A 9,761-nucleotide genomic window follows, 5' to 3' on the forward strand; every position below is an offset into this window, starting at 1 on the left:
CTGCGATCATGCGCCACTATATGGTGAATTATCTATGGTGAACTCAATGTAACGTAAAGACCCAAGCTTCCTAATGATGTCGTACGTCGAAGAGTGCTGAATCATATCGATGCCGAATAGGGCGTAATACGAGGCGACACCGTTGGAGCTATGATAGCCACTCCTGAGTGCAAATGCAACATCGCTGAGATGCTGGTTCAATTACGCTGGTCATCCCCTATCATTTGCCAAATGGACCTGTTAACACGCTCAGCTGCATTTGACTGGGGTGCGTAAAGGACAGTTCGAATATGTTTCACACCATATTTATGGAGAAAATCACGAAATATATCGGAAATGAACTGCCGTCCATTATCCGAGTGAAAGAACTCTGGCACGCTGAAAACATGGAATATATGTTTGTCAAAAAATTCGATTACGTTAACAGCTGTTTCAGCACGCATGGGTTCGAGATGTACAAATTTAGTAAAATGGTCCAGGCACACAAAAATAGTGGTGTGACCACCCTCACTTCGAGGATGCGGACCCATGAAATCTACATATATCCTTTGATAGGGACGGTCCGTTAAAAACTGTTCCCCGTCAAAGATTTCCTACAAAGATTCGACGGTTTACATGTCATACAAACATCACAGCCTTTCACGCATGCTTGAACGTCCTTGGCCATATTTGGCCAAAAATTGCGTTCGCGCAGTCGAAGTAAGGTTTTATGTATTCCCCCGTGTCCAGCAGATGGATAGAAATGCGCAGCAAAAACTAATTCTTCCCGAAGTCCTTCAGGAACCCATAATTTCCAGACGTTTTCCTCCTGAAGTGTTTCACCTGTCGCAAAACAAGTCCTTTGATAGACGTAGTTGTCAGAGACACATAAATCGGGAGACTAGACTTATTATCCATTCTACTGTTTATGAGTTTCTCCTAACTTTCGGACTGAAAAGATGGGCTATCCAAATCTACATCCAATGCCTTTTGATGCTGGAATTCTTCCATATGTATCCTTAAAAGGGAATCGGCCACAACATTCAACGAACCTTTTCGATGTTGAATCTCAAACTCAAAACTCTGGAGCTTCAACCTCCACCTTGCCAATCTTCCAGATAACTTGGTTTGGCCCATGAGGCATTTAAGCCGTCCCAAAAATATATATGTAGTACTATTTATTCATTCAATCGCCAGTAACAACATTCCCTTTATTAATATACTTTTAGCAATTCATAATTTGTCTTACTCTACTCGAAGTTTTATCAAAATCTTAAATTACTATATTAATTATATGAATTATTTCAATTATAAATTCAACTGATTCAGTTATATATGTAGAAAATATTAATTTGTAAACAAAACAAATTTAATCAAAAATATCACTAGTCGGACAAGTGCATAGAAAATACAAAGAATTTACCTGGGGTTTGTTGATGTACTGATTTGTTTTTCATTTTGTTTTTCCTTAATGAAAATTGAGGGTGATTGATTTGTCGTTGTTGTAAAAATTATGATGTGATCTCGTATTTATCCATGTAGATGAATGGCCATTCAGCTAGCTGTGGTATTTTGGTGAAATAATAGCAATTATAGGAAAGAAATTCTATACAACAAATAAATCACTAATCACTTTTTTCACAAACTTTTTTTTATTATTCTTTGGTATTTTCTACTTACTGTCTACCCGAAATTATTCTTTAATGCACAAAAAATACTACGTGTAAAAATAAGCGTGTCTATCAATTATGAATGAACAAAATTAATCGTGATAATTTGATGAGAGATAAGTCGCGTTCTCTTCTCTGTTCCTTTTAATCTCGTTTTTATACCCTCCATCATAGGATGGGGGTATATTAACTTTGTCATTCCGTTTGTAACACATCGAAATATTGCTCTAAGACCCCATAAAGTATATATATTCTGGGTCGTGGTGAAATTCTGAGTCGATCTAAGCATGTCCGTCCGTCCGTCTGTTGAAATCACGCTAACTTCCGAACGAAACAAGCTATCGACTTGAAACTTGGCACAATCTAACAATCATGCAAAAATTGGTCCACATCGGTCCATAATTATATATAGCCCCCATATAAACCTATCCCCAGATTTGGCTTGCGGAGCCTCAAAGAGAGTCAAATTTCATCCGATCCGGCTGAAATTTGGTACATTGTGTTGGTATATGGTCTCTAACAACCATGCAAAAATTGGTCCACATCGGTTCATACTTATATATAGACCCCATATAAACCGATCTCCAGATTTGGCTTGCGAAGCCTCAAAGAGAAGCAAATTGCATCCGATCCGGCTGAAATTTGGTACATGGTATTGGTATATGGTCTCTAACAACCGTGCAAAAATTGGTCCACATCGGTCCATAATTATATATAGCGCCCATATAAACCGATCCCCAGATTTGGCTTGCGGAGCCTCAAAGAAGAGCAAATTTCATCCGATCCGCCTGAAATTTGGTACATGATATTGTTATATGGTCTTTAATAACCATGCAAAAATTGGTCCACATCGGTTCATAATTATATATAGCCCCCATATAAGACGATCCCCAGATTTGGCTTGCGAAGTCTCCAAGAGAAGCAAATTTCATCCAATCCGGTTGTAATTTTGAACATGGTGTTAGTATATGATCTTTAACAACCGTGCCAGAATTGGTCCATATCGGTCCATAATTATATATAGCCCCCATATAAAACGTTCTCCAGATTTGACCTCCGGAGCCTCTTGGACGAGCAAAATTCATCCGATCCGGTTCAAATTAGGAACGTGGTGTTAGTATATGGTCGCTAACAACCAGACCAAAATTGGTCCAATCACACAAAAATTGGTCCATATCGATTCATAATCATGGTTGCCACTAGAGCCAAAAATAATCTACCAAAATTTTATTTATATAGAAAATTTTGTCAAAATTTTATTTCTATAGAAAATTTTGTCAAAATTTTATTTCTAGAGAAAATTTTGTTAAAATTTTATTCAGTTCATAATAAAATTTTCATCATTGTCAAAATTTTATTTCTATAGAAAATTTTGTCAAAATTTTATTTCTATAGAAAATTTTGTTCAAATTTTATTCGGTTCACAATCATGGTTGCCACTCGAGCCAAAAATAATCTACCAAGATTTTATTTCTATAGAATATTTTGTCAAAAGTTTATTTCTATAGAAAATTTTGTTAATATTTTATTTCTGTAGAAATTTTTGTCAATTTTTTTTTCTATAGAAAATTGTGTCAAAATTTTTATTTCTATAGAAAATTTTGTGAACATTTTATTTCTATAGAAAATTTTGTTAAAATTTTATTTCTGTAGGAAATTTTGTAAAAATTTTATGTCTACTTTGTCAAACTGAATTATATACGTATTGGATCGATCTTTTTTGATTTAATATATACCACGTATGGACTTACATACAATTTAGAAGATGGTGTTAGGAGGTTTTAAGATACCTTGCCATCGGCAAGCATTACCGCAACTTAAGTAATTCGATTGTAGATGGCAGTGTTTAGAAGAAGTTTCTACGCAATCCATGATGGAGGGTACATAAGCTTCGGCCTGGCCGAACTTACGGCCGTATATACTTGTTTTCTTTATAAGATGTCTAAGAAACGAAACATTTTTTCTCTAATAATGCTGTGACTATTTATGTTTGTGGTGTACACGACTTATAAATTTCCAATTTTGCAAAATAGTAAGTCTTATCTCATTCACGTTACAGGTGTAATAGACAGGAAATAAAGTATATCGTAAATCAGTAAAAATTCAACCACGATGTACTCAGCTGGTACAGGTGCTTGAAACTGAACAATTTCAAAATATGCCGATTTTGTAACGTACGTAACGTATCAGGCTCGCACCCGTCGATACCACTATTGGCATGGAACTTGTGCGTAAAAAGTGAAAAAATCGGGCTCAGAATAGGGATATGAAATGAACATGAAAACGTAAAAAAAAACAAAAAACGTGTGTCGTCGACCCATGCCCTGATCATACGCCGGGCCTATCAGACAGCAAATAAGTCCTCTCCATGGAATACTCCCATGACCTTGCCATCTAGGCCACCAAACTTATATAATGAATTGCCTAGGGTGTCTAAGACTATGCATTTCACTCGGGTGGGAGTTAGCTTCGAATTAAATTTTTCAACCTTCTTCAACCTTCTGAGTTTTTAGCTTTTGCGTTAAACAATTTGACCATTACGAAACCGCACTTTTCTAGCTCTCAAATTGTAGTTTTTAGCGCTGCGATCATGCGCCACTATATGGTGAATTATCTATGGTGAACTCAATGTAACGTAAAGACCCAAGCTTCCTAATGATGTCGTACGTCGAAGAGTGCTGAACCATATCGATGCCGAATAGGGCGTAATACGAGGCGACACCGTTGGAGCTATGATAGCCACTCCTGAGTGCAAATGCAACATCGCTGAGATGCTGGTTCAATTACGCTGGTCATCCCCTATCATTTGCCAAATGGACCTGTTAACACGCTCAGCTGCATTTGACTGGGGTGCGTAAAGGACAGTTCGAATATGTTTCACACCATATTTATGGAGAAAATCACGAAATATATCGGAAATGAACTGCCGTCCATTATCCGAGTGAAAGAACTCTGGCACGCTGAAAACATGGAATATATGTTTGTCAAAAAATTCGATTACGTTAACAGCTGTTTCAGCACGCATGGGTTCGAGATGTACAAATTTAGTAAAATGGTCCAGGCACACAAAAATAGTGGTGTGACCACCCTCACTTCGAGGATGCGGACCCATGAAATCTACATATATCCTTTGATAGGGACGGTCCGTTAAAAACTGTTCCCCGTCAAAGATTTCCTACAAAGATTCGACGGTTTACATGTCATACAAACATCACAGCCTTTCACGCATGCTTGAACGTCCTTGGCCATATTTGGCCAAAAATTGCGTTCGCGCAGTCGAAGTAAGGTTTTATGTATTCCCCCGTGTCCAGCAGATGGATAGAAATGCGCAGCAAAAACTAATTCTTCCCGAAGTCCTTCAGGAACCCATAATTTCCAGACGTTTTCCTCCTGAAGTGTTTCACCTGTCGCAAAACAAGTCCTTTGATAGACGTAGTTGTCAGAGACACATAAATCGGGAGACTAGACTTATTATCCATTCTACTGTTTATGAGTTTCTCCTAACTTTCGGACTGAAAAGATGGGCTATCCAAATCTACATCCAATGCCTTTTGATGCTGGAATTCTTCCATATGTATCCTTAAAAGGGAATCGGCCACAACATTCAACGAACCTTTTCGATGTTGAATCTCAAACTCAAAACTCTGGAGCTTCAACCTCCACCTTGCCAATCTTCCAGATAACTTGGTTTGGCCCATGAGGCATTTAAGCCGTCCCAAAAATATATATGTAGTACTATTTATTCATTCAATCGCCAGTAACAACATTCCCTTTATTAATATACTTTTAGCAATTCATAATTTGTCTTACTCTACTCGAAGTTTTATCAAAATCTTAAATTACTATATTAATTATATGAATTATTTCAATTATAAATTCAACTGATTCAGTTATATATGTAGAAAATATTAATTTGTAAACAAAACAAATTTAATCAAAAATATCACTAGTCGGACAAGTGCATAGAAAATACAAAGAATTTACCTGGGGTTTGTTGATGTACTGATTTGTTTTTCATTTTGTTTTTCCTTAATGAAAATTGAGGGTGATTGATTTGTCGTTGTTGTAAAAATTATGATGTGATCTCGTATTTATCCATGTAGATGAATGGCCATTCAGCTAGCTGTGGTATTTTGGTGAAATAATAGCAATTATAGGAAAGAAATTCTATACAACAAATAAATCACTAATCACTTTTTTCACAAACTTTTTTTATTATTCTTTGGTATTTTCTACTTACTGTCTACCCGAAATTATTCTTTAATGCACAAAAAATACTACGTGTAAAAATAAGCGTGTCTATCAATTATGAATGAACAAAATTAATCGTGATAATTTGATGAGAGATAAGTCGCGTTCTCTTCTCTGTTCCTTTTAATCTCGTTTTTATACCCTCCATCATAACACATAACACATCGAAATATTGCTCTAAGACCCCATAAAGTATATATATATATTCTGGGTCGTGGTGAAATTCTGAGTCGATCTAAGCATGTCCGTCCGTCCGTCTGTTGAAATCACGCTAACTTCCGAACGAAACAAGCTATCGACTTGAAACTTGGCACAATCTAACAATCATGCAAAAATTGGTCCACATCGGTCCATAATTATATATAGCCCCCATATAAACCTATCCCCAGATTTGGCTTGCGGAGCCTCAAAGAGAGTCAAATTTCATCCGATCCGGCTGAAATTTGGTACATTGTGTTGGTATATGGTCTCTAACAACCATGCAAAAATTGGTCCACATCGGTTCATACTTATATATAGACCCCATATAAACCGATCTCCAGATTTGGCTTGCGAAGCCTCAAAGAGAAGCAAATTGCATCCGATCCGGCTGAAATTTGGTACATGGTATTGGTATATGGTCTCTAACAACCGTGCAAAAATTGGTCCACATCGGTCCATAATTATATATAGCGCCCATATAAACCGATCCCCAGATTTGGCTTGCGGAGCCTCAAAGAAGAGCAAATTTCATCCGATCCGCCTGAAATTTGGTACATGATATTGTTATATGGTCTTTAATAACCATGCAAAAATTGGTCCACATCGGTTCATAATTATATATAGCCCCCATATAAGACGATCCCCAGATTTGGCTTGCGAAGTCTCCAAGAGAAGCAAATTTCATCCAATCCGGTTGTAATTTTGAACATGGTGTTAGTATATGATCTTTAACAACCGTGCCAGAATTGGTCCATATCGGTCCATAATTATATATAGCCCCCATATAAAACGTTCTCCAGATTTGACCTCCGGAGCCTCTTGGACGAGCAAAATTCATCCGATCCGGTTCAAATTAGGAACGTGGTGTTAGTATATGGTCGCTAACAACCAGACCAAAATTGGTCCAATCACACAAAAATTGGTCCATATCGATTCATAATCATGGTTGCCACTAGAGCCAAAAAAATCTACCAAAATTTTATTTATATAGAAAATTTTGTCAAAATTTTATTTCTATAGAAAATTTTGTCAAAATTTTATTTCTAGAGAAAATTTTGTTAAAATTTTATTCAGTTCATAATAAAATTTTCATCATTGTCAAAATTTTATTTCTATAGAAAATTTTGTCAAAATTTTATTTCTATAGAAAATTTTGTTCAAATTTTATTCGGTTCACAATCATGGTTGCCACTCGAGCCAAAAATAATCTACCAAGATTTTATTTCTATAGAATATTTTGTCAAAAGTTTATTTCTATAGAAAATTTTGTTAATATTTTATTTCTGTAGAAATTTTTGTCAATTTTTTTTTCTATAGAAAATTGTGTCAAAATTTTTATTTCTATAGAAAATTTTGTGAACATTTTATTTCTATAGAAAATTTTGTTAAAATTTTATTTCTGTAGGAAATTTTGTAAAAATTTTATGTCTACTTTGTCAAACTGAATTATATACGTATTGGATCGATCTTTTTTGATTTAATATATACCACGTATGGACTTACATACAATTTAGAAGATGGTGTTAGGAGGTTTTAAGATACCTTGCCATCGGCAAGCATTACCGCAACTTAAGTAATTCGATTGTAGATGGCAGTGTTTAGAAGAAGTTTCTACGCAATCCATGATGGAGGGTACATAAGCTTCGGCCTGGCCGAACTTACGGCCGTATATACTTGTTTTCTTTATAAGATGTCTAAGAAACGAAACACTTTTTCTCTAATAATGTTGTGACTATTTATGTTTGTGGTGTACACGACTTATAAATTTCCAATTTTGCAAAATAGTAAGTCTTATCTCATTCACGTTACAGGTGTAATAGACAGGAAATAAAGTATATCGTAAATCAGTAAAAATTCAACCACGATGTACACCCAGAAAAAAGTGACCCCTTCTTTAAGTTAAAATGAACTTATTGTGAAGAAAGTTGAACTTCGTATAGCGCCAAAGACATTTTTATTTGTTTGAACGATGTGATTTTCGTAGAAATTAGGAATAATGCATTCCATATATTAGTTAACATTTTCCTATATTTATATACCACTATACTACAGAATGAAAAAATTTAACTAATTTGAATTCATATATGGAATGATTTTATTGACATTTTTTCATTCATTTCGACAAATCTTACACATTTGTGGTAAAACTTTTACTTCATAATTAGAACTGCTTACCTTCGTTTTTAAATACAATTTTATTTATTTCTATAAGCAATTTTATCTTCAGTAAAAGACATGTTTTATTAATATATTGAATATATTTATTAAGAATCAACAGCATCGAATCTCTTTGAAATATTAGTTTATTATTCCACTATTTCCAATTTCCGTGTGATATTATCAACTGTAAAACGCACTTTTTCTTCTTCTTGTACTTTTCACTTTTAATAAGTTGCTGCCTAACGATTTTGTCCTCCTTTTACAATTTCAATACCTACAAATATAAAAAATCATAAAACATTTTTGTTGCAAAACGTTAGCGTCACTGAATATTACCTGATAATTGAAGATTCCAAAATGAAGACAAATGAAAGGGTTGTTATTCTGCTGGTGTTTTCTTTCTTTATACACTATCACGAACATTGATAGATTTATTTAAAAAAACGAAAATTTTTCTCACTAATTTAAAATAACAAATATTTTATATATTTTATTTGTTATTTATTATATTATTTTACCATATTATTTTTTAACAATCTCTCCGTATACCAAAACAACGCGATTCCAACTAAAAAAACAACCGACGCGCAAATATATCGATTACACCCACGCGCAAACACATCGATTACGATGACAGGTATCGATTACAGGTAGACAATAGAAATTTAGGAAAATTTCCTATATTCTAACAAGTGTGTTTCCTTAAGTTTTGAAAGGATTGCATATTTCTTAGTACGAATGAACTAAAATATTTTTCTATGCCAAGTGTTGTTCGTATGTATGGAAAACTTTCTATTATAAAGGAAGTCGCAATTATCATTTTATAAGAAATTTTACTAATTTTGAGGAAACTTGGTTTTAGTTCGGTTTTTGTTTATTTTTACGAATGCTTTGTTATCGGTGAATAAAATTTTCTTTTTCAGTAGTAAATTCTTATACCCAGCGAAGAAAATAGTATGAGTAAAATTCCATGCCTTATTATAGTTAATGAACTATTCCTAACTGCTTACAGTTTAGGATTTTTTTACTGAAACGAGTAAATTTTATTATTTTTCACAAAAATTTACCTTAATGGAAATAAAATGGATAAACTATATTGATGAAATTTTTTTCCTTTAGTTTCGAAGGCACTTTTTTCTGGGTGTACTCAGCTGGTACAGGTGCTTGAAACTGAACAATTTCAAAATATGCCGATTTTGTAACGTACGTAACGTATCAGGCTCGCACCCGTCGATACCACTATTGGCATGGAACTTGTGCGTAAAAAGTGAAAAAATCGGGCTCAGAATAGGGATATGAAATGAACATGAAAACGTAAAAAAAACAAAAAAACGTGTGTCGTCGACCCATGCCCTGATCATACGCCGGGCCTATCAGACAGCAAATAAGTCCTCTCCATGGAATGCTCCCATGACCTTGCCATCTAGGCCACCAAACTTATATAATGAATTGCCTAGGGTGTCTAAGACTATGCATTTCACTCGGGTGGGAGTTAGCTTC

The 9,761-nt window shown here is 34.7% G+C and overlaps 1 protein-coding gene across 5 annotated transcripts in view; it reads left to right on the forward strand.

Annotated features, from left to right (window-relative positions):
- Positions 1-9,761, forward strand: part of LOC142232660 (protein ABHD18) — a gene marked incomplete in the record, with an annotated part of 369,540 nt that overhangs the window by 115,138 nt on the left and 244,641 nt on the right.

This window comes from Haematobia irritans, chromosome 4 (genome assembly GCF_050003625.1).
Source record: "Haematobia irritans isolate KBUSLIRL chromosome 4, ASM5000362v1, whole genome shotgun sequence".
NCBI lineage: Eukaryota > Metazoa > Arthropoda > Insecta > Diptera > Muscidae > Haematobia > Haematobia irritans.